Source organism: Ambystoma mexicanum, chromosome 4p (assembly GCF_040938575.1).
Source record: "Ambystoma mexicanum isolate Mex_15411 chromosome 4p, UKY_AmexF1_1, whole genome shotgun sequence".
Taxonomy (NCBI): Eukaryota; Metazoa; Chordata; class Amphibia; order Caudata; family Ambystomatidae; genus Ambystoma; species Ambystoma mexicanum.
Genome location: NC_090927.1, coordinates 1,218,342,103 through 1,218,369,853, shown reverse-complemented (window position 1 = coordinate 1,218,369,853; position 27,751 = coordinate 1,218,342,103).

Sequence of the window (27,751 nt, the reverse complement as noted above, 5' to 3'; positions counted from 1 at the left end):
GCCTTCTGCACTTCCTTCGGCAAGCCCTGCTTCACAATAAAATAGAAAAATTGTATTGACTGATCCCACGGCCCGCCCGTCTCTGCTCTCCACTTCTCGTGCATTTTAAGGATACATCTAGCTGGGTCCTCATCATCACCCATGGTATACTGCAACAAAGACTGTAAATCGGGGTTATCTGGGAAGGCGCTCCATAGAACGTCACATACCACTACCGAATTGAATGGTGCTTCACCATATGCATTATCCCCCTGGGTTAATCCTGGGTATCCAGCCTTAACCCACGCATCCCCAGCCTGGTCCCCAATTACAGCAACCAGCAGGCTCTTAATATCCCCTATCGCCAGGGGCACCCCTGCTGTTTGCTTTTTGAATTTGTATATCCACTTGCTCACCCCTGCTGTGAGCTGTGGGAGTGCCTTAATTAAATTATTTATATCCATTTGGGGACAAGGCACATACTGTGTCCACCCTGCCCCCTTATGTATGAGGGGCATCTGCATCTTCGCCCTACTTCCCACACCCTTCTTCATGACTCCTCATTTCATTACAAAAGCCATCCGGGTGGCCCTATTCCCCAACCTGCAGACCGCCCATAGACCTTCTGCTTGGGGGATATTCTCAGCCGCCTCTTCACCCCTCACTTCTCCTTCACTCTGATCAGCATTAAATGTATCAGCATCCTGTTCCTCCACATTCTACCCTACCACCTTATTCTCCTCTCCCATGATGATCCACCCCATGCTTCTTTCTTTCTCAACACCTACAGGTCTTATTTCTTCAGTATCCATCTTAAGCAGCAGTTCCCCTGATTTCTATTCTCCTGACCCTTCTCTTGATGCCCTCATATCCCTTACTGATTTGAGGATGTCTGTATCCTTCTCAGTTCTGTTAGTAATCCTGTCAACCTATCCTCAAACTCCCTTGACCTAGAATCTGCTGATGCCGGTACTTCTGGCGGATGAGTAAGAGTATACAGAGTTGGGGGGGTTGTAGCCTGTGGTTTTACTGGCGCTGCAGGAGTCTCTACTGCAGCTGAAGGGATCCCTATCACAACAGGATTAGTGTACCCTTCTGCGGGATATGTTGTCTAACACGCTGCACACGCTGCTGCTTGCTTATGACAACACAATCAAAGAAAACCAACCCCCACCCCTTTCTATGCCCCTTCCTTGCACACAAACACCACTCCACAAAACCATCTAATACCACACCACACCACACACACTTGCTGCTCCTTCTAGAGCCTACTCTTTATTCAATAAGCACAAATACACTAAAATCGAATAACAAGCTAACATAACAAACACTACTTACTCCAGGCCTGGTATAAGACCACTACTCTTATTTTCATATTCCTCCTTTAAATAATATATTTTCTTGTGGTACCATCTTCCCTCCCCTTCCAAGCAGGGGCTCCCTGCCCTACTTTAGAATGCCTTACCTTATAATGCCTTACCGAAACACTCTATTCATAGTAAACATTTTAACAACAAATAACCCTGACCTCATCCACGTCACACAAACAACCTCGATCTCCAAGTACTCGCACCTTTCACACTTCCCCATGCACCTGTCGCCTACTTGTTATTTATTTAAAGAGTCTACTCATATGTGCATGCTCACCTGAAGTCCTCCGTCACAGGGTTCCAATACTGGGCTACTCCCCTTATGACCTTCAATTTCTCCTCTGAATCACGCCCCATTTCAGAGAGCAGAGAGGACTTCTCTTAAAATGGTCGCTCTAGGTGGGTGTGGATCCTTCTGGAGAAGCGGCCTGGACACCTGGAAGCCTCAGCAGGTGTGAGGGGTGCTGGGATCACGTCAGGGTAGCCAATTAAAGGCACACCCCTAAACGCTCACACCAGAGAGACTACAACCCACTATGGAAGAAAGGCCCAAGTTGATCTTGTAAGGATAACAAGTTTTAATCTCACACGCAGATGAGAGCAAGAGCAATCTGCTGCTAAGAACGTTCTGCCGAAAAGAGGTACAAGCAGAAACTTTTGAAGGCAGACACCATCATAATGACACAACAAACTACAGTAAAAACCTGTGTGGCTGATTGGATGGACCATATACTCATTCCACCCTTACTGGGTGCAGGTCTGTTGGTCCCAGCTCAGTCTGTCCGTCTTGCATCACGTGGGAGCTGCACTGCTCATCTTTTTCTTATGTCGAAGGTCAGAAAACAAATTATACTCCTACAAATTATACTCCTACCATACAAATATTTTATCACTCATGTTGTGCACTTGGCAGACCTTAAGATGGACACAAGGGAGGTTCTGGGGCACTCTAGCCTTCACACACGCATTTCACTCACTCCCCTTCACGCCATCTGCCTTCAAGTTCTCCACCCTCATTTTGAACTATATTTTATCCTCCCAGCACCTCACAATACAAATCACATGATTGTTGCTTGAACAATATGCCCTGTTCATCTTCTTTAAACATTTCAGGACTTGTTACTTTGGGGTTGGTGGTCAAAGAGCACCTGGAGCCATGGAATTCAGGCATTTTAAGGTTTAGTCAGTTACATGGGCTATAACTCGTGGTCACCCAGGAATGGGCCGGGTCATGCTTTGGCCAGTGTGAGATAACATGCACACCAGGCGCCGGTCTCTAATCGCGGCCTTGTAGGGCACATTCTTCTCGGGTAAAAAACACATCTTTGCAACACTTTTGGAACAATGAATAAACTGGTGGCGGTTGGGGATGTGAGCTATCCTCATGGGAGCTCGGGCATGGCTGGAGATTTCTGTGGTCTCACAAATTTGGGACTAGTGCATGCAATGCCGCATTTACTGCGCAGACCTTCCTTCCACCTATGACTACTAATATCTACGCAAAATTGTGATGCCGCTTGCACCTTGGCCCACTCCATGTAGTCAGACTATATTTGGTTATATTAAATTAGTTCCTGATAAACGGGAAGGCATTCTTCTCACTGTTCCCCCTCCCGTCTAGCCCATCGAAGTGCCTTGCATGCATCTAGCCTCACTTTAAAGAGGCTGCGGGGTGGGATGGTGCTGTCTCCTGGCCAACATAAGTATACAAGTAATTTATCAAGGGAAGTGCAGGAGGACATGCCCCTACAGCACTTGTCTCAGGCCCTTCCACGATATAAGGACAAGATTTGTAAATATAGCGCAGAATGGACAAAAAGCACAGAGGGTAAATTGACTAAGCCATGGCCACAATGCAGAAGTTTCTCTGAAAATGTGCAGCAACCATTACGGACACACATACAATACACCTATAAGGGGAAGAAGTTGGCCAATTGTATGGTGATATTTGAGCTCTGGAGAATGTTTCAGGAGGACGAGGGGGAAGTAGCAAGGTGTCAACAGATGCGAAGTTAGCAGGAGACACCGGGGCAGAGCCCTCGGCTCCTGTTCCCCCACCTTCTCCCGAGAACAAGAAAAAAGGAGCTGCAGCAGAAGCACAGGGGTTATACCCTATACAGGAGCTAAAGGCAGCAGGGGGTACACAAATCCAATATTTCAACCTCCACCATATACCAAAGAGGAGGGGCAGAAACGGGTCAGACAGACAGATGGTGGGAAGGGAGCATGCAGCCAGGCCTAGCCTAGCACCAAGGATCTGCTAGAGTGCAGAGCATTGAATGAATGGGTAGGAGGGCAGATACTTCTGAAATTGGATGGGGAGGCAACAGGAGAAGCAGCAGGGGCAACTAAAAAAATTGAGGGTCATAAGGGGAGCAGCAAACCCTGAAACTGGCCACAAATAATGGAAGAAGTAGAAAGAAAGGAGAAGGAAGAAGAGGAGGGATGCGACAGAGCACACAGGGAGAAGCAAAGGGAAGAATAGAAATAACAGGAGCAGCGAGAGATGAGGAGAAGAGAGGAGCTTGAGGAGTTAGAGAGGTGAAGGGACGAAGACGAGAAGGGAAGTAGGTTTTAGTGAGAAGGGAATGGAGACAGTGGGAAATAGAGCGACTCGTAAGAGAGGTGCAAACGAAAGGAGGAGAAGGAGCGTGCAATAAGAGAAATAAGGACAAAGTGGGGAAATGGGCATGGGAGATGACAAAACAGAAGGAGGTAGACAAGCGGAGCAAGACAGCATTACCACACAGGACAGAACTGCCACTCTATTGGACCGGACAGACGTGGGGACCTTCAGGAGAAGGGGTAGTGGGGACTTGATTAACTTTGAAGGGAAGCTCAGAGAAGGAACAACCTCTAGGAGGCTGAGCTTCACAGATAATTTTAACAGCGATATGGACACTGACTCAGATGGGGATGTATAGAAGGAGCCAAGTACCCCCATTTCAACCACTTTGCCTATATTGACTATATGTTGGGAACCAGAGTGTGAGACACATGCGGTACCAGTGAAAATACTGATACCGAAGAGAATCCTGGAAGCAAGGTTCCCATTGAGAAAACTATACCTGCATACGAGATAGTAAGATGGCCATTTCAATGCAATCCCAGATTAAGCAGGACCAATAAATGGAAGGGAAGAATGGTGACGTCACTACCACCACCAGTGTCACACAAAGAAAGCTGTTGAACATGGAAGAGATGCAGAGACAAGAGCATAAAGATATTCTTTAAGGCATCAAGAAAGTATCGAAAATAAGTGACATATTGGGATCAAGGTGAAGAAACATATGCTACAGAAACGATGAAGATATCAAGTTATTTTACACATGTACAGATGCAAAGAAACGCAAACAGACGAAGTATTCTTGAGATTAGCTTTATAGTGAATAGATTGTGGCATGCGCCAATATATATATATCAATGGAATCAATGGCTGCTACCGACTTGATGTTATTTTGTATTCCGAGCCGCGCAACATGCAGACTGCATAAATCAGCATTGAAATTGAAGCAAGTCCAACAAAACACGAATAAGGTAAGCAGAGATGAGCGGTGCCCTAAGATCGAGGCCATAACGGATGATTCCATATCAGAGCGTGTACAGTTATTGAGCGATGCCGAGGACGATGACAACTCACACAAACATAAACAGCCTACACCTAAGTCCTTGCAAAGAATTCTCACGAATATAGAAGATGACACGCCCAATGCAGGTGTAGATACAATCCCGTCACAAACTGTGCAGGATGACTGCGATTGTGGCCCAAGAAGAGAAATGTCACAAAAAGATGAGATAAATGACCAAACAATGGAACCCAATAAAATAATTAAATCCAAAGCGGTTATACAGGATAAATTAGAACATGACGTCATCTTGAAGGAGAATTCCCCTAGTTCAATAAATGATAATTCAGGAGGGGTGTTTTTGCCTGATGAAAATAGGACCTTGGATATAAAGATGGCTATGATGACTAACAAAACAGGCCTTGGAGAATGCTTTATGACTCGAACATTAACGAAGATTAGCAAGACGAGCAATCTGCCAGCGATTGAAAAAAACCAACAACATACAGAGAATCTTACCACACCACAGTTGTTCCAATGCGAAAAAGCAGTTCAAGCCAAACGTTTATGGCAACATAAATTTCATCAGGACACGACTTTTACCAATAATTCAAATGAAATACACAACAGAGCAAGGCGGAAGGTGGCAAGACTTGCACTGGATTTAACAGAAATAGAAGCATTGTTGTATAATCAAGAAAAAAGACATGCAGTGTTCAATAATCCACCAACAATTCTGAGACACTCTCGAGAAAGGGGAATTACCTTGGCCCCAATATAGGATTGCAAAGACAGACCACGACATATTACACCTAAGAACTGGGAATCTAAGGCTGACCTCACCCAGGAGAGAATCCACAACAATCAACCATCACAGAGAGGCAGCACATATGCCAGCCGAACTACAACAATGGAGAAGGTACATCGAGACAAGTGAGATGTCACGTGAGCAGTGTCAATGTAATAGTGAGCCGCAGAAAATGCCTCAAAGAATTCCAACAACGATGCTTGATTTACAAAATGTCCTAACAACAGCATCAACCCATGCCCTACTCCCCTTCTTGAAATTATATCAAACAATGAATGATACCTTAAAAGTTCAGGCCACCTTGATAGCTTTAGTACATAGCAAGCAAATATTTTTGGAATCTTTCGCAATCAAAGTCCAGCAAAGATTGGATATTGAGGCAGAATCCTCGCTACAAGGGCAAGCGTGACATTTTGATGTCGCAAGAAGCGACAGAGCAGATAAAGTTTTGATGACTGCAACTCTGACAGAGATGATGAAGTCAACTCATAAAGAAAATACACAGCTACAAGCGGAAATAAGATAACAAGGACTACAAAATCTACAACTATTTGAAAACCCAAGTAATCAAGACTCGGATAAAATCTACGGTGATAAAATTGAAAATTCCTGCAGAGCGAAGTCTATACTCATACTCACATTAAACAGCAGACTCGAATAAGACAACCTGCCGTGCAGCAAAACATCATAACCCAGCCAACATTAGCAGCAGAAGGAATCGAATCATTGCCGCCCACGACAAACAAGAGGTTGTCCGAGGTTACTAATACGGCGAAACACAGAAAGGCAAAACATTTAGATCTAGCATCTAGTCGGAAGAAAGATGTCCCAAAAAAGGGAAACCAGATGCAACTCAAAAGAACATAGAAAATCCAGTCGGTCAGACTATCACTGAGAACTTTGCCATATTCGATCCTAAACCAAGAAGTTTGAATACTGATGACCCTAAAACTGAAAAATGACACAAATAGAAACAATAAAAACCAAAAAGGAAAACCATCAACGAGGGGCTCACATGCATTTCTGTGCAATTTGACACTGCCGTTAATACAAACTATTCTCCAACAACTGAGTTAAAACAAATACACATTCAAGAAATAATACGACAAAGGGTGACCCCCAAACCTGATTCTTCAAAAATAGATGGAAATCCAATTAAAAAGAGCAAAGAGCAAGAAATTCAGAAATTGCTGATGAACTTGTCAACATATTCTGTAGAAAGAGAAAGCACAATAATTGAACCCAAAAGAGATGGAATCTCACGAGAAGAACAAAAGGAATCATTTTACATTGTAAATGTATATGAGCAAGGATATTCTACGAATACGGAGAAAGATGTTCTCTCATGTGAAGATATCTCAGATATCGATCTAGAGATATCAATAACAACAGGGCCAACAACAGATAAAATATCAAGAGAGAATGATACATCTGGTAGATGAGTAACCCGACAGCGATACAGGGCAAAACGTGATTGCTGAGGCCCAATTACAAGACAGATAGAAAGTAAGTCTTCGATATACCAACATCAGAGCTCCTGCAATTACTTAAAACTCCCATCCTTCATTGATCCTCGGCGGAAACTGGATGTACATTTGGTGAGGATAGAATGGATGGATGAAAAAAATGATGAACTAATTCTCAACAGAACAAATACCTTGCGTCTACTACATGCACTTCCCAAACTCCGGAATATACAATCCAAAGATATCCTTGCAATAGAATTCCCACTTTAAGGAGAAACGGATATAGTAGAGTTACAATTCAACACCCAGCAAAGATATGGTCAAGTAATGGATAGCAACGCCCAACTGTGAATCTTGGGTTTTTGCTGCAGAACTGATGGTCACAATACTCAACAATTAACAATTCAAGTGACACAAAATGACCAAAACCAGGATGCCAGTTGTATCTCGCAAACTACTACAAAATCTAATAAACGTACCAGAAACACTCAATATTCGACAAAGATATCAAAACATATGAGAGACACAAGATTCCCAACTGGAAAAATGGAGAGAAGTCTGCAGCTAACAAATAATGATAATGAGAAATATCTAAACAATAGAAAACAAGGAAAAACACGACAATAACAACTACAACCAATGGAAGGCTCAACCATATCTCTATGTTCATGGAATACGAGAGGGTCAGCACATCTTTTTGGAAATTCTAATTCGGACCTACTGATGTTTGATGTGATATGTCTACAAGAGACATAGGTATCACAACAACCAGTATGCAATGGCTACCTAACGAGGCTGAATTCTGCAATTTTGAGAACAAAGGGTTTCCCCTCAGCAGGTCTTTTGACTTTGATTAAAGCAGAAGCGAATTTAACAATTATAGAGTCATCCAATCCCAAACCATTTATACAATTTATTACACTAGAACTAAAATCATCGCAGAAGATTCAGGAAATCCGAAACATTCCGAAAAGGAATCCGGAAAACTTGCTGTGGTAAATCTATATTGGAGTACAGCGGCTATACAGGAGATAACATTCATTGATACAGTATTATCAAATATCGATGCCCTACACCAAAAACACAGTCAGTTAGAAGTAATAGTATGCAGAGATTTAAACATACATCTATTCAACGCAGACGGAATATAGATTACATCTGGAAAACTGAAACCCAAACCTCAAGCATGGGCAAATGAGATGGATAAGCGAGACATGATACTCGCTAATGGACAGTTTCCGGATGACTTACCAGCTAAACCTACATGGGTGAGTGGTGATACATCAGCAATGTTGGATTACATTTACATTCCCGTTGTAATGAGAAATTAAATCAAAATGTTAAAAGTGATTCCATCACATACGAGCGACCATCATAAAGTGACGATGATATGGGAAGTAGCAGTTGAACGTGCCCAAATAAAGCGATTGTCTCAACTTGAGGTAAATAATGGATTGAATAGATTGCGTATAACCTGCTATTAGGAAACTTAAAAGAAGATCTGTATACATTGAGACTGTCAGACAGACAAACATTGGAGTATGAATGTCTGTTAATACCCTTCAGATCAAAGAAAGGAGGAAGATACAAACGGAGAGTGAAACATGCCCACGCGTATAGTATCCAGATTGCTAAAAAAAAAGGATCTAAGAGTGCAGATTAAAGCAGCAAGGTATATGAGTCCTGAAGAACAGATAATAACAATAAAGCAACATAAACAACGATACAGAAACTGGATTAGAAACTTTCAGGCATAGATAGTGCAGAGCAATGCTGAGAATACGCTAAAAGCAATATCAAATAGAAACACCAGAGATTTGTGGAATCTAATTAATGATAAAGGAAAACAAGCTGACCGATTGATCTCTGGCGTCGCGGAAGACGATTGGGTAGCACACTTCTCGCACCTATATGCAAAACAACATAGCACAACTGGAGAAGAGAACTTAGAACCTTTGATAAAGTGGGATATAACTTGGGACTATGATTACATCCTTACCCATATTAAACATCTAAATGGTTCAAGAGCTCCAGGTCCAGATGGCCTGAACAATGCAGTCATCAAAAAGAATCCAGAAATATGGGCTGACATATGTTTATACTTATTTAACATCAGCAAAGACTTAGCCCTGCTGCCAAAGACTTGGAAAACAGTGACATTAATCCCGATATACAAACAGGAGAACAGGACCTCACTTTCGAATTATCGACCAATAGCCCTCCTAGACCCATTGGGCAAAATCTTTACTGCAATTTTGCAGAGATGACTAACCGAATGGGCCAGAAGGACGGGACGCTATGATCCAAGACAAACTGGATTCACTAAGAACGTGGGTACGAATGTCAATTTGATGCTTTTGAACCGCTTAAAACATGAAGCGACAAGGAAAAAAACCTCTATACGCAATCTTTGCAGACCTACAACTGGCCTTTGACACGGTCAATCGTCAGAAGTTATGGGAAAAACTGTCAGCATGGAATTGTCCCAAAGAAATAATGGAACCAATAAAAGCTCCCTATTCCCAGACATCGATCCGTGTCAGGCTATCTCAAGAAGCCGTGATGTCATGGATAATTCCAACATCGAATGGTTTAAAGCAAGGTTGCCCCTTGGCTGCTACACTATTCATCCTATATACTTCAGATCTGGGAGAGAGCCAAGCAATGATATCTACGAACCCACCAAAATTGAACGACACCGAAATTCTGTACATGGTATACGAGGACTATATTGTCCTCCTTGACAGAATGCAAGTAGGGCTGCACAAGAGACTGTCTAACATAGTACAGTATACTGAACAGAATACGTTAATAATTAACATTAAAAAAACACAAGCCATAGCACTGACATATTGCCCTAATCCCAGGAATAGACCCTTGGTAGTCTTCATCAAAGGGAAAAAGATTGAAGTGGTAAAACAGTGAAATATCTAGGAGCCTGGTTGAACCAACCTGACATTGAAGCAGGATGGTCTGAACATCTAAAACCAAGTCTAACTTTAGCCGACAAGGATTGGCAATAAATAAAAAGTATGGAAAATACTGCTTGAAACCAGTGATGGCATTTTACCACCAAAAGGTCATAGCCATTTTGACATATGGGAGCGAAACAATGCTTAATATATCTCGGCAAATTTGGAACCAAATAGAAGTGATGTTTTTTTGGAGGAAATCCTGTCTCTACCGGCATCATACCCAATGATACAAATTATATTTGAGCTAGGGCTACAATCATTGGAGTCAATAGTCAATTGGAAACATCTAGACTTATATAGGAAAACACTTCTAGATTATATCATTCCGCCAATCGATATCCTGCGTAACAAGTTGAATACATCAAATGATGCTGCAATAAAATCATGGAAAACAATGTGCATTCAACTACTGCATAATGCTGAAGTCACCAGCGAAACGCTAATCAACTGACCGCTCAAAGTAAAAAATAAGATACAATGTAATCACTGGATCACTACAATAACCACGAAAGCTCAGTATTGGGTGGACATCAACTCAATTTTTGTAGTGAGAGCGCTGAACCAACTGCCTACATACTTGTCATTGTTCCCAGATCGACAAATGAGGGATACTTTTTTAAGATTAAGATTGACCATTCTCCCCACACGTGAATATCTCATGACATCGAACAATTGACACACGAAGAAGCCTTTTGTAGATTCTGCAAACAACTGGACCAAAGAGAAACACTCTTCCATCTCATTATGGAATGTCCAGCAGTGGCAGAGAAAAGACAAATATTTGCAAACATGCTCCAACAAGAAACTAGACAAATGGGATACGATGAACGATGGGCCCTTATATTGCTAGGTAATAATAATCGCTCATATTCAGAGTCATGCAATTTTGGCATGCAAAAATGACTGTCAGTAATAGAAAATAAAGACAATAAGACGAACATGAACAATTGCAATATAAGGAAGAGGAAACAAAAGAGAAAGATTTTTAGAAAAAAAATCTGCTGAAGTGACTTCTCTTATGTGGAATTAACTTTTGCTTTATTTTAGAAAATGACCAAGGAAAACAATTCTCCTTTCTTTCATGATGTATAATGTACATTTTTTAACTAAACTAAATAATTTTGATAAAAAATAAAAAAAGAATGCTTTTTTTTAAAGATGCATTGAGAAACCATGCACCGAGATGTCCGTTGTACTCCCTGTTTTAGATAATTGATATTAAAACAGTTATCTTTTTCCAACTTTTGTTGTGCAAACAAGTTGTTTTGATTATTGATATTTGAGTATCTTCTGCATCTCCATCCATCTCAACGGTATTGCTACCCCATCTTAAAGGGCTGGGGCCAACCAGTTCATGTGGTAGTGGAGAGGATGGTTCCAAATCCATCGAGATAGTAGGCTTTGGTTTCCCGGAAATATCGCAGGATCTCTGCCATTCGGCTGAAAGGATGTGAAGCTCTCTGTAGATAGCGGATGTTAGTTTAAGATGAGTCTTTCAAGCTAGGTGAGCAGGTGACTCAGGTCCCTTGTTTTCAGGCAGAATCCCCTCCTGGCGACTACAGGAAGCAGAACAAATGGAAAGATGAAGCAGCTGATAAAGTGGCAGACAATCCCGAGAGTCGGAAGTCAAAAAAACAAATGGTGAGTAAAAACTGAGTGAGGTGGCAAAATTGTGAATGGGCAGTGGGTTAAGAAAGTGATAAGGGAAAAACGAGTAACGGAGGGAGGTTGGGGTAAATTAACTTGAGAACGATGAGCATTGAATATTAACTAATTAACTTGAGGAGAGGCCAAGAAATGGAGTTATTGAGTAACTGACTTCAGGAGAGGCAAGCAATTAATAGGTATTGTGAGGGAAGGTGCCACGATAAAGAGTACGCCCAGTTTCCTTCGTCGTAAAGACATAATAGAAGGAATTATTTTTAGAGCCCTATTTACAGGTGACGTAGGCTACGAACTTGGTTAAAGACAAGTTTAAAGAGAATGATTCACATCCCAATCAGGGTATTTTTTAGGGGTAGGATAAGTCTTAAAGAGAAGACTGAGATATATGTGGCCGGTCGAGTATGTCCGTTTGTCTGTTTGTTTTAGGTGACTGAATATGTTGAAAAAACAATAGAGGAATTGATAGATGTGAAAAGACAACACACAATTTGAGAATTCATTATTTATTTAATGGGAATTGAATTGATGGTGTTTAATGAAAAAGTAGATTAAAGTAAAAAACATTATATAGAGTGTTTGGAGCCTGCGACGATTGGTGCACGCTCATATTGTTTTGTTTTTCTGAAACATACTTTTGAAATCTGCAAAGTGTAAAGGTGAGTATTGACAGTCAAGTGTGATGAGTCAGAATGGAGGATATTACTCCACTTAAAACACTGTGCAAACAGTTGCTGAAACACGAAGCCAAACTTAAGCAGTACTGTGTAGAATGGGTTAAAGGAACGGCATCATATACTGAAAAACTGCCTTCCATAGTGATCCCCCTTGTGGCCATGGCATGAAAATATTCATGCCATGGCCACAAGAGGATCACTATGGAAGGCAGTTTTTCAGCATATGATGACATATTTGCATGCAGCATATAAGGGAAAAAAGTTACATAGATGATTAGCGAGCTTAGAGCTCTGGGAAATGTACCAGGAGGAAAGAGAAGAGCCACCTCCTGAAGACTGGAAATTAAATATATGCAAAGAGGGGGGGTGAGGAGCCTTCTGCTCCCCCGCCACACCTGAAGCAGACGGCGATAGTAATAAAGATGACGGGTTGTACCTATTGAGGGAGCTCAACGCACTGACAGGATACAGCAACCCGGCATATGAGTCGCCTGCGCAAAGCAGCGACGATGGCCCAGAGAACATTTCTCAGAATTATATAATCTCTAAGGTCCTGAGAGACTAGGAGAGACGTGACAAGGTGGGAAGTGATCGACCAAGTACATCCTTAGATATAGGACAAGAAATAAAAAGATGGAAAGGAGAAAAAAAGAAAAGACTGATGAGTTAGCACTTATGCAGAATGAATGGATAGGTAGTCAGATTTTGCTTAATCTCGATGGTGAGAGCATCGAGGACGTAAGGCAAAGGGAAGATCGAGACGAACAGGACAAAAAGGATAGAGAGAGAGAGAAAAGATTGAAAGAATATGGAGCAAAAAAGAAAGGATAGACAAAGACGGGAACAGTTGTATCAAGATGAGCAACTGAAAAAGCAGGAAAGAGCAGAGGAGCAAATAAAGTATGACAATAGACAGAGGGCAATTGAAGAATGAGAAAGAACAGAAAGAAAGAAGAGAGAGGAAGAGGAGGAACAGAAATTAAGGGATAAAAGAATACAAAGACAAAAAGACAAATAGATACGAAGGGCAAATGAGAGGAGAGATATGAAAAAAAAAGAGGAAGCAAGAGTAAGAGAAGAAGCAAGAAAAAGAAGAGAGTTTGATGATGAACTAGAACAAAAGAGGAGGCAGAGAGCATGCAATCTTGAACGTGTAGATGAGGAATTAATAGATTCTAATCCAGTAGTGCATGGGAAGACATAGAAGAATTCTTCCCAACACATGAGCCAATCGCAGGTCCGTCTAGAACAAATCTAGAGGATGAGTTTGACTCTGGAAGCATTGGGGACGCTATCGATAAAGTGTATCATGATATGAGGACTAAGAAAATGCTGCAGGGGAAGGGTAAAAATGATCGACTCAAGAGTACGCAGTTGTATGACAAAGAAGGAGCCTCAAGTAGTTTTGAGCCAAAGGAGATGTCTTTAGATAGATTGACTCTGAATAGAGATGCAAAGCAGAGAAGAGAAGTCACACGCGTTGGGGACAGGATATGTCAGACAAGGACATGGAAACCTTCCATGGGGAAGAGGAAGGCAATGCATGTGGCCCTGAAGGGTGTTTTTCAATGGATAAGGAAGTAAGATGGTCTGCTCTAGACCTACCTAAATCTCGGGCGTCAGAATCATTGACGCAGCTAGATCCACCTAGAGGGTGATCCCATGGTGAGAGGGGAATTTGCCACCTTATGTGAACAGGTTAAGGTTACTGCCAGGTAGAAGGCGGTGCTGAACCATTGTCCCTGCTACGGATAGACAGACGATGGGAGACGAATGTGAGTTTGGGATCTCACAGTTTCCTTTGTTAGAAAAGGGAGGAGCCATGCCACAGTATATACCTTGGCCATAGATGGATAAGGATAATTTAAGGTGTAAACTCCTGAGTTTAACTTCTAGTGCTGGGAAATGGATAAATGAGTTAGAGAAAATGACAGGAGGAAACACATTAGCTATAGGGGACATTAAAGGTCTCCTTATCGCCATTGTTGGGTAAAGGGTCGATGACGTTTAGTGAAGAGCAGGTTGTTCTAGTGTTACCATGGTAAACACTGCTCATGATGGAGCATCATTCAATAACTGTAGGGCTGCAGTCTGGAAAGCGCTTAGAGTACTGTATCCGGACACGTCAGATATGGGAGCTATAATGGCAAAGAAGATGCTCGAAGGGGATGATCCCCTTGTGTATATACAGAATTTCCAAGAGCAGTGGGCTTTGGAGACACACAAGTCTTGTGGAAATCCATACCTGTATTTTATCATATATTGTGCCAAGGGTTGCCAGAAGCAGTACAAAAGCAGCTCAAGAAATTAGTGGGCATGGAATCACTTTCTTCACTAGGTTTTTGTAGTCTGCCACGTAGGATGACGTTAGTAAATACGTGGTTGACGTCATCAAAGACAATTTTTTGCTATAAAAGAATGCTTTTTTTAAGATGCATTGAGAAACCATGCGCTGAGACGTCCGTTGATGTCCTTTGTACTCCCTGTTTTAGATAATTGATATTATTGTTTGGCCAACTAGCTGAGTCGTTTCGATTATTGATGTTTGAGTAACTTCTGCATCCCCATCCATCTCAAGGGTATTGCTACCTCATCTTAAGGGGCTGAGGTCAACCAGTTCAGGGACACAGAAGAGAGTGAGGACTAGGAAAGAGGGCAACTCAAGCATTGTTTGATTATGAAAAGCACAGATAGATGCGTGACATTGGAAGCAGGAAAAGTCACAGGGGTATTAAGGGGTGACAAGGACAATCAACCAGACCAGTACAGAGACGCATCACGCACTATGGACGACGTGACCCCATATGTGCAGATGCTGAGAGACCTTCCAGGGCAAAGGAAGGAGGATCCGGCAAAGGGATGTACTGACATTAAAGATCCCGAGAGACCTGATAGGCAGATCAGGCTGACCCGAGGGGCGAATGGGGAGATTGGGTTCACACAGTTGCCCTTAATGGAAAAGGGAAGGGGCGACCTCAATAGATACCATGGAAACATATAAACAATAAGAATTTGATGTGTAGGCTACCCTTGTTAACTGCGGGTTACGGGGAAATGGATATATCAAATGGAAAGGATGACAGTGGGATAAAAATTAGCAGTAGGGGACATAAAGGAGCTACTCGTGGCAGTCCTCAGGGAAGCTGCTGATGACGTATGGGAAAGGGCGGGGTACCCAGGAGTAACCATCCAGGACATGGCTCACGATGGCAAGCTTTATGGACACAATACCCAGACATGTCAGACATTAGTGTGATTATGGCACGCAAAATGGGGGAAGCCAATGACTGCTTGACTGATGGAATTATAGTGCTCGAAGAGGGGGGGTTCAAGGAAATAGGAGAAGAACCAGGATGCTGGGAAAGATGATTCAAGAGCTTTGGACCTTGAAACGTGAGAACTGTGGGACAAAACGAGACAAAGGAGAGACAAAAACAATAACACTGATGGAATTATAGTGCTCGAAGAGGGGGGGTTCAAAGAAATAGGAGAAGAACCAGGATGCTGGGAAAGATGATTCAAGAGCTTTGGACCTTGAAACGTGAGAACTGTGGGACAAAACAGTAGCATTATTCTACCACATATTATGCCAAGGGTTGCCAGAGCAGGTGCTGCAAAGGCAACTGAAGAAATTAATGGGGATGGAGGCAAAGCCTTGGTCAGAAATTCAGCTCATGATAGTACACTACTGCAGGCTAATGCAAAAGAACGTGAGGAAAAAGCACAAGGAAAGAAAGCAGGAGGAGAAAAGTTAGCAAAGAAGAAGCTATCGAAATATGGCATGAAAGGGGCAGTATTGACGAGCACGGAAGCACAAGAGGCCCCACAGACACAACACGCACCACTGCTTGCGGGGGGCGGATTCATGGGGTGGGGGTTGCGCAGCATGGGATTCAAGGAAGAGGGGGGCCACCTAGAGGACGGGGGTACAGACATCAGATGCAGCAGATTCACAGGGGATTCCCGTGGGGTATCAAGAATATGGGCAACAAATGCAACAGAGCCCAGTTGGCTTTCAGAGACAGGGGAGAGAGCTACCCCAATGCTGGGTGTGTGGACAGAAATGGCATATCTCAATGGTGTGCAGAAGTAGGGGAGGGGCCCAACAAAAAGGGGGGATGCAATAATAACCAGCATATAAGGGGGAACAAAATGAATATTACACACAGGACCAGGCACCACAACAAGGACAGGCACCAAATGTATACCCACAGACACACCAACCCATGATGTAGGCACCATAAATGCATGTGCCTGTGCAGCAGTATTTGCATATACCACAGATGCCACAGATGTTACAGATGCGGGTAACATACAGCACGCACACACGGCACAGCAAATACTGCAGATGCAGAACAACACACAACTCCCATTAGGAACCTGGGGGGAACACTGTAGTGGGGGTAATCCATTCTTGGGAAATGGGATGTCCTTTACCCTCAATAGACAACTCACAGATGGACATGAAGTGTTTCATCGTATCGATTACACTCAAACCTGCAGAGGAACCAATTATAGGGGTGATGATAGGTGACAAGACATTTTCCTTTCTTGTAGACACAGGGGTGACCAAATCCTGCATCCAGGAAGGGAAATATAGTATATCAGGTGATGCCATGAATGCTGAAGGGTTCTCTGGCGTGACGTAAGTGGTTCCTTTTACAGAGAATATTGCACTTTCTATAGGGGAGCACAATCTATCCTTGCCCCTACTCTGTTCTCGACAGACACCTGTAAATATACTGGCGAGAGACATCATGAGCAGACTTAACATGACCATTTCATTCATAGACAAGGGGATAGTGTGCCCCACACTGGGGATACACCTTCTAAATGTGAGGGAAATCATTGAAGCTTATTGTGGACGAATTGTACAGAGGGGAGTGCCAGTGGACGAGGAGCTGTTCCAATATGTGACTGAAATCATAATAGCATGGCTTCCAAGAATTCAGAGGAAAATGTGGCGCCTTCCAAACGAGTACTTATTCAGTCCAGAGATACCATTATATGAGAATGAAGGGACTATAGTGCCACTAGAATTAGAAGCAGTATTTGTGGGGGATGAGTGGCTAGCAAAGCACGGGACAGATGATACAGGGCAACCATGGTGAGCAGTGATTGCCATAGCTGAAGGATACAAGTTGACTACAGTTACAGACGAACTATTCAAAGACAACTGATCAGACCATAAGATGATGTTCAAAATGAGCATCACATATTGGGTGAAAATACATTACAGGGAAGTACCACAGGGAATGGCAATGGCCCTGAAAGCACCACCAACCTTTCTCTGGGAGGATTTGGCAAAGGTCCCAAGCATTTTATGGACCACAAGTCCCTATTATGTGGGGCTTCTGAAATGGATAGGAGCAGTGAAGATAAAACTAAAGCTAGGAGAATTTCTGCCACAAGTTAAACAATACCCACTCTCAGGAGAGGCAGACAAGGCATCTATGAGACCATTACAGCACTAGCGAAACAGGGCATCCTAATGCCATCAGAATCACCATGCAACACAGGTGTGTACCCTGTCATAAAGGGGACGGGGGGTCATGGCATTTTATACAGGACTTGCGCCCTCTTAACCATATTGTAGAAGAAGAATATCCTTTAGTTCTGAACCCGGCGACAATTTTGTGCAGCATCCCCACGGAAGCTGCCTACTTCATGGTAATAGATTTGAAGAATGCATTCTTCTCTACAGCACTACACACAGACTTACAATACTTAACTTCATTTCTATATAGAAATAAGGAATGGAAACATACAAGACTTCCTCAAGGATACTGCGAATCACCTTCCATATTCAATAGTGTCCTTCAGATGGACGTAGGCAACATACAGATGGAGAGCATGGTTATACAGTACGTAGACGACATATTGATTTGCATCAAGACAAAAGAACAGTGTATAAATTACTCATTACACATGCTGATGGTACTAGCAGAAAAGGTATACAAGGTGGACAAGGCCAAACTACAATATTGCCAGACAGAAGCGTTATACATTGGACAGATGCTCTTCCAAAATGACCGATGAGTGACACTAGAGAGGGCAGAGGCAATACGCAGGACAGCAAAAATCACAACATTCAGAGAAATGCAACAGTTCTTGGGGCTATGTAATTACTACAGGGCATGGGTATTCGACTACATCACTTCCACAGGCCATTATTAGGTGCACTAAAGGAAGCACAGAGAGGGGCAAAGACAATACAATGGACAACAGAAATGACTGAGGCCTTTAACGAGCTGAAGGAAACAATATGCACAGCTCCAGTATTAGGCATCCCAGACTATCAAAAGGAATTCTTTCTGTTCTCACACTTCAACAGAGCAGTGATGACCGCAGTACTGACACAAAAGACCAGCTTGAGGCACAAACCACTATCTTATTAAGTGGGAAATTAGACCCAGTAATGAGAGGACACTATCCATATGAACATGCGTTTTCTGCAGACACATTTGCAGTGGACAAATCAGCGAATATTACCATGGGATGCAGCACCACTCTGTACATGGAGCATGCTCCCTTTGCAATACTGAAAAGACCAAAGAGCACACTGGCAACACAGAGAGCATCACGGTATGAGGTGTTACTATCTAACCCGGCTCTCACGATAGATAGATGCAGACTTGTCAACCTGTCAACCTTTCTGTCCGACGCTTTACAGCAGGGTGACTATGCACATGACTGCACAGCGAACTTAGAAGAATTCACTGACACTCGCAAAGTACAGGAGGATGCACTTTAGGTGGGAGGCATGCTCTATATTGATGGGTCATCAACAATTGACTAGACGACTGGGGAAAGGCATCCTGGGACAGAAGTCATGAGACTGAGAGAGGATGGGACAAGTGAGGTAGTGATGAGTGCACGCCTGCTATCACATTATTCAGCACAAGCAGCAGAATTAGTGGCCTGAATATTGGCATTAGAGCACAGCGGGGGGAAGGACATGACAATATATTCAGATTTAGCCTATGTGACATCCACTGGGCATTCTGGGCTGTCACGATGGATGAGGAGGGGTTTCAAATATGTTGATGGGTCACTGGTGCAGCACACAGTCCTATCGGGCCGATTGGTAGATGTCATAGATCTCCCAGAGCAAATAGCAATCGTGAAATGCCAAGCACACACAAAAGGGGAGGATCCTATCTCCAGGAGTAATGAAGCAGCAGTTGCGGAGGCAAAATGCGCCACCTACTTTGGGGACATTTTAGAAATGGAGTCTTCGTCCCACGCACGCGACTACGCAAAAATTATGATACTAAAAAAAGGGTACAACATGTTACCAGTGACACAAATTATGGAGCTGCAGGCAGCTGCACCCATGGAGGAAAAGGTACTGTGGCTAAGGAGGGGATGTACAGTGTCTCCAACAGATGCCCTATGGTGGCATAACCACACCGGGATATGGTTATGCCACTTTCTTTATTGCACACAAGACTGACACAACTACACTATCCAACCCATACAGGGAAAGAGGTGCTTGCCGCCCATATTGGAGCAATATGGTTTTGTCATAACTTGGCAGAACACTTGGCTGATTCCATGATTGTTGTGTAAACAATATACTGCACGGCATACATTAAGGGTAGTTAGAGGAGCCATTCCTCACACACTTACACGTTGACTATGTCGACATGATCCAAGTCCCCCAATGGTACCGCTACAGGATAGTGGTCATGTGTCAATTTTCCTGTTGTATCGAGGCCAGTCCTTGCTCTCTGACGCCCTTAGAGCAGAGAAATTCCTGATCCAGGAAGTATTCCCATGATGGGACGTGTGTGAGGTCCTGTGGTCTGACAATGGCTCTCCACTTCACCAATGAGATGTTCCAGCATATTACAACCTTGCTGGGGATCCAACACAAATTGTCCTGTGCCTATCCCTCACAAGCGAAAGGGGTGTGTGAACGCCTCAACGGCTTGCTTAAAGAAGCCGTAACCATAACTAAGAAGAGTTTGAACAAAAGTTGGCTGCATTGCCTTCCTCTAGTCCTGTTTGCACTGCGCAATAAGCCCATATCTGACCTCCATATAACCCAACATGAGGTGGTGACAGGACGACGCACGGAACTTCCCCTGCCTACTCCCACTAGAACAGTTAAGGATGCCGAGAATGTGGCTAATGTATAGGGTCAGGAAATGTACGACTATACGACTTCCTTGATTGCTAGTGCCTCTTTTATTTCTTACCAGCTGTAAAGACACCAGGAGAGGCCTGAAGCCAGAGAAGAGAGAGACAGCGTCGAGAGCAATGAGGACCTACTGAAGCAGCCACCCATATACCCTGGATACCAGGTGACATTTCTCCTGAAGGTGGGATGTGCTAAGGTTCACGGGCCCCCACACCATAGAAGCAATAACTGGCAGAGCCATTAAAGTGATTGGAAAGAACAATTGAAATCACCTAGGCGTCACAAAGCCCTACAAAGCAGTGGCCTCACCTGGCACCGACATCGGCAGGGCCAACAATCCTCAGCAAGAAGAGTAAAGGAATAATTCGGAATCAGCACTGCCGAGTAGAGGAGACCCAATGGTTACTCGCCCTTGTGCAGCAGAATTAGAGCAAGGACTTCCTACACATCCAGAATGAGGGTACACTGTTTATTATTTTTCTTTCCTCGCACATTCATTGTGAAAGTGCAACTGTTTTTATTGCATTTCTTCCATGCTTCTCACTGATCGCCAACTTGACACCTTCCAAAACCAATTTGTCCAATTTATTAGAAGGTCCAACAGATCCTGATCACGCCATTCAAATGTGTATTTCGATGTCTTCATAGCATATTTGGCACAAGGTTTACCCACAACTTGAAAGAGGAAACCCATCTGTCCTTGCAGTCCTCAGAGACCATAGAATTAAGGGTGTGTTGGGGCAACTATTCATTTTTGCAATGACAGACTGCACGGTCTACAGGGCTTGAGTTAACCTGATACTAATACAATCATGCTTATTTTTGCACATTTCAGACAGGCAACTTATATCATCAAGCTTAAGCTCCACCAGGATCCGAGCAGCACAGGCAATGGAAGTGGTTATTAAAAAGATGCTCATCTTGTCTTGTCTCTTATTTCCAATTGGTGTTTTTGCTTTACTTTTTTGGCGAATATCCCTTGTATCTAGTGCTACCACTTTATCCTCTACTAACATTACCCCAACTCCAGCAGATGGAACGACCATGTCAGGTGGACAGCTAAGTGCAGTGCTGATACAGACATGGGAGGGGTGGACCTATATCTCACTGACACCGCTTGAGTGTCTAACAACATGTGGTACAAGCACATGACCAAACCACTGGGGAGAGCTGCTATGTCTGCTCACTAATCCCCTATGCCATGAGTGCCTCCAGTACATTTATAGCAACTAAAATACCATCAGCAAGAGCACAATGCCTCATGTACGTATGCATGGTTACAACCTGAGGAAGATTCCAAGGGAAAACAGCAACATTGAGATGGATGTCCAAGCCAACGTTCCGCTATGAAGACAGTTATAACTCTTGACATGATCAACAATTACCGGCAATTAGACCAAGCTATACAATACATAATTGATGGCCCACAGAAAGGAGAGACAAAAACAATAACACTGATGGAATTATAGTGCTCGAAGAGGGGGGGTTCAAGGAAATAGGAGAAGAACCAGGATGCTGGGAAAGACCACAGCTGCTTGTGTATGGCCAAGGATACACAGCAGAATGATGGAAAGAGGGAGTTGTAGGAATTAAAGCTTACACCCTGCCAGGTGTAGCCAAGGAGAAAACGACAAGTGCCTTAAGGAATAGGATGTGAGCACCAAATTGCTCACCTGACTAGACAATGAAGCTGGACCAATGCCTATGATACCACTGGTTATGTTACCAGAATGATGGTGCAGTAAAGGTTGCAGAAAACACAGAGCTTAGGTACACAGAAAAGCATACAGCAATAAAGGTTGGAACAGCAGTATTAATGGACCACTATTAGGTGTGTGGATCCAAGGCTTACGAGAAGAACTGCCACCCAACTGGGGAGGAGTTTTCTTGTTGGTGCACATCAATATGCCAGCACTGGTAGTGCCACAGGAGGACGTGAAGATAGACAACCTCCCTAAAATGGACACTAACGGGAGAAAGAAGAGATCAATAGAAGTGGATGAAAAGGGAAGACAGAAATGGTCAGTAGAAGTGAGAAGAGTGAAGAGAGACAATTATTTCTCATCAGAAACGTCACTAGACGATGTACCACCTGAGCATCGGTTGTTGAGTAGTTCCAGCTGTCCAGATGTACACAAATGTGAAATGATGGCAGATAACAAGATGGGAGCTGATGCAGACAATACATTCTACAGTGAATGCCTCTGATGCAATAAAGAAGAGTTCTGAGCAGTAAGGTTAATGGCACTCCAAAACAGATATGCTCTAGACCATCTCACAGCAATGGAATGGGGAGTTTGTGCCAACATCGGGAGTTCCTGTTGCATGTTCCCACCTGCACACTGACAGAAGCAGTGACAAGATTATGTACACCAAGATGGAGGAGGAAGCCAAAGGGACAGAAAAGGACCAGAGCTGGTTACCATACATATGGTCATGGATGCCATCATGGCTAGCAGATGGACTGAAAGTATTACTAGGAAGACTAATGCTAGTACTAGTGGGTCTATGTGTGGTCAAGCTCTGCATTACATAATGTCACAAAACCACTGAGATGACAATAGGGATGAAGGTATTAGTAGATGTGAACATGGAAGGAGAAAAAGACAAGATAGTAGATAGTAGAAGCAAGAAACAACCTGAGAGCAAGGATAAAGGAATGGCCACTGTTCCCAACTGAGATGATATAATTTGACAATCCATTCAACAACAACAGATACTGGGGGAAATGGGCATGGTGCAAACCGGAAGGAGACTGTAGCAATGTGACCTGGAGTTTCGATGACCATACAAATTACTATGGACATCTTGGAGGAGTAACGAAGATATGGCTATCAAAAGCAAGAGTGACAAAGTATGGAGGTTAGGTCGACATGTCGACCAGAGGGGGGACTGAAGAGAGGGTCCCTGGAATGCCCCTCCTTGACCCCATGAACATGACGGCCTGAAGAGCCAAGAATGCACAAAGTCACTCACTATTCGGCCAGGCCCCACGAGGACAAGTGACTGACAAGTTTGCAGAGAGATATTCTCTCAGACAGCCATTCAAACCCTATTCAGTGAATGTCTTCATGGATACAGGTGCTTCAACAGTGGTCAAACGCCTAAATGCCTCGATGGATGACTTGACTAATGCGAGAAACCACTGTGCTGATGTCATTAGTGACACCACAACATAGCAACGTTACTCATGAAGTACACTTGCAACCATGCACAATGTACACAAACACACATTCGAATACACGAAGAACATGCTTACACAGTTCTGTAGATAGAGGATAGATACATATACATACTGTCAAAATATAATATTATTTTTCTCATTAGACAAGTGCAGAAACGCCAAACTCAAGGCAACAAAGAGAGGCAGTGCAAGCTTGCAGATAATTATGGCAACTAACACTATGGAAATAAAGGATGACATAAGGAGCCTGACAGGACCAAATATGACTACCCTTTAGGAAACATAGCACAATATAGATGTGCAGAAATCATAGTTTAAGTATACTGAGGATCACATAAGGCCACAAGCTGCAGGACTTGAGACGAGGGTAAACAGAACCAGGCTGCACAGGACAGCAGGCCAAGGCTTACAGCCAAGGTCAGAGACGAGCAGAACATTCCAAACCATGCGTGTGGTCGCATCACGTGCGATGCCTCAAAATTGTTTTTTAACATAGTCTCACCATGTCAGTATTCCAAAATTCTGTTGCTGATTAGCATACAAGGTAACACTGTTTGTTTTATTCAAAGTTTTGGTCATAGCAAATACATACGCATATCCATTACATCCTTCACTTCTTGTAAAATATTAATCATCATTTTGAGAAACTACAAACTTTGAAAAGGAACCCTACCCTCCCCATCCCCATTTGAACAACATGAATTTCCATGTTGAACTTGAAAAAAAAAATAATAACATCTTATCTTCCAGGTTTTTTCTTATGTGATCAAAGGTGCAACTGTGAGCAAGAAGGGCTTTGTCACTAAAGACACATTGTCAATTTGAGATTCTTAATGTTTTATTTACTCAATATACCGTAACTGTTAGATGGTGACAGCACAAGCATGCATCTAGCTGAACATATGTGGACATGCCAATCCCACATGCCCATCAATCATGCCCTATCATCAAGGTGCTCACTTGAAGGTAAGATGACAGGTCACCTTAACATAGAGCGTAGGTGAAGAAATTCAGTACAAACCTTACACCCATGTTCCGATCTTCTGAGGCATCTTCATTTGATTGTGGATGGGCCCCCGTGGTCTACTGCTGCTCGTTACCCGTTAGGGCACAGTGTTTCCTCTGCAGAAATATAATCCAGAGTCAAGATAGCTTCTGCTGGCTAAGTGCAAGGGATTTTACTATCCTAGGGCCTCACCACGAGTTTGGCGCTAACTCTGGCAGTATTACCGCCGGGGCTATTAGCGTTAATGCCAACGCCCCGGCGCTATTAGCATCGGACCGCCGGCTGTAATAGCACCGAAAATCGGCAGAATTGCAGAGGATTTGACCCCAGCTCAGAGCTGATGGTAAATCCGCCAAGCCTGTGATTTTGCGGACCCTTCTATGTGGCAGTAATAATGTTACTGCTGCATTTAAGGGTTACTGCCAGACTTGTGATGAGGCAGTGTTAGATTGCTTCCCCGCCCTTAACTCATCACTTATGTTTTCCGCTGTGACTCATCTTGCAGCCTTGCATCCATTGTTTTGGAAAAATAATAGTAAACACTCTGTGTTTCATAATTTATTCCTACAAAAAATTATAGTAAATACATACATCATTTGACTCAGTGGTTCTTGTTGAAGGCTCACTTCAGATATGAGAACCATCCTGCACTTTGCAAGTTCAAAGCCCTTAACCTTTCATCATCCTTCTGAGATCACGGTGAGCACCGTTAAATTATGTAATAATATTGCATTGTTTAGAGGTGGGTGGCATCTGGCATGAAGCTCTATATAACAAACTTGGTATGAATGCGCTGAGCTATCCAACACAGGCATTGTGGCACAGTAAACCCTATCAAGGTAATGTTCTGGTGGCAATGCAAATTGGAACAGCATTTTTCGTGGGGCAATCCAGGCAATGTGAGGCTGCCTTGACAATTATCTGAAGCTGGATCCCAATGTACAAATGTTAATGGCAATGTTCCTAATTACTGAACTGCAGCAAAATTACTCCTGCAGGACTGAAGGAACTGCACACAAAGTTTGCGAGGCAATGCAGTGATGAACAGAAATGCAAATTTGTAAAGAATAAACCGGGGTGGAAGGATATGAAGCCACTTCGTGTCACTGTGTGTGGGCGTAGGCAGTGAGCAGAGGGACTTTGAGGTAGAGACAACATGCAACAACTCTTCCTCCAGTGCATGCAGCCGCAACCTGTGTGGGTCGAGTGCGAAATAAGCATCAGAAGATTGTGTCAGGCTGTCAGCACTGTGGGAAGATTGGCACTTCAGCCGCTTGCACCTCAGCAAACAAGTGCTGCTAAGCGCACACACCTCTGCAGACAGCTTGACATTAAAATTGTAATTAGAACATTGAAGAAATCTTTGATGATATCTTGAAGAATAGCATTAGATAACATGTAAATATATAAATGAGCCCTTAGAAATTGTTGGGGAGATTTCTCATTTCTGTGCTTATTCCCTTCCACCTTAGAGACCCCCAACTCTGTAGCTGGGCTTTAGAACTTCTTTATCCTGGAGTGAGTGAGACCTTTTTCTCACTCTCTCATGTATTTTGGAAATGATTTGGACTTTGTGTTTCTTTGTTTTTGGAGTCTGACAAACTCCAAAGGCATCCACTTGTGTATGGTGACACACACAGCACATTCAGTGCAGTGTCAGAGAAGTCCTTTGAATTTCTCTTAAGGTTTAAACACCTTCTCTTGGGTGAACTACTGTTCCTACGAGTAGTAAAGTGAAATTGACTTTACTTACCTATTTTTCCTATGTAGGTCCACGAAACCTCATTTTACGTGGAAGTACTGCGGGGTTACTTAGTAGCCCATTTTCCTACTTACTAATGTAACATTTTTTTATGTCACCCTTATTACTGGTGGCAATGGTTTAATTTTCCTACCATTGTGTGTTTTTACTGCAGGCTGAATCCTCAGCTGCAGTATTGCACCCCTGGGTGCTCATTTTGTCAAAATGGCCCCGGTCTTCTTTTTTCGCCATTTCTTGCTTGTGAGGTCTTTCTTGTGTTTTACTCTGCGTGTCAAACCAGGTTTAACCCTTTTGTTCATTTTGCCTTTGGCGGGCTTCAGTGCTGAAACCCACCTCTGGCTCGAGTGTGTCTGGCAGGGCAGGAAGCATGGGAGGTGCCCGATACTCCCTGTCCTTAGTCTCCTTGGTTACCTGAATTCACCCAGTGCTGATTGGCTGGCTGGCTATCCTTGTATGACAGCCACCCTGCTGTGTGAGTGACAGCTAGGCTGTGCATGAATGGGAGAAACCTGCATAAAAGTCATCGTTTCTTGGACTGAAGGCCGAGTCGACCACTGGACGAAACATCCGACGAATGAAACTGGAAGGAAAGCTTGCTGCACCCTCCTGGACCGTTAAACTGCATGGCGAAGCCCTGCTGCTGTGCTGAAGCTCCAACTACAAATCGACTAGAGAAGCCCGGAATGGAGGACTTCTTCCCTTGGGTTGGTGGGACCTACTAACCTCAAGACAACCTTTGCTGGAGGACCTTCCCACCTGGCTGTACTTCTTTGCTGCTGCTGGAACAGAGTGCCAGGGATCAAGAAATCCATAGTCGAATGCATCATCTTTAAGCCAGACCACAGCTCCAGGAAGATCCTCAGGACCCTCCCGAAGCAGGACGACCCAATCCCGAGTCACCTCACCAGAGTGCTGGACTCCAGAAACAAGGGAGACCCATCAAGTGTCCAAGATCCGCAGTGGTGCTATTTTCCTGTAGCTGAAACCGCAAAGTGCTGCTGATCTGAAAAGAGCCCGTAGCCGGCGCCAACCTTTGAACTGTAGTGCATGAGTCCTCCAGATACCCCCCCTTTTGGCCCCTATGACTAAGGTCCCGGAACCCAGGATCTGCAAAACTGCAACCAGAACGGAAGCCAGCTGGTTCCTCTTC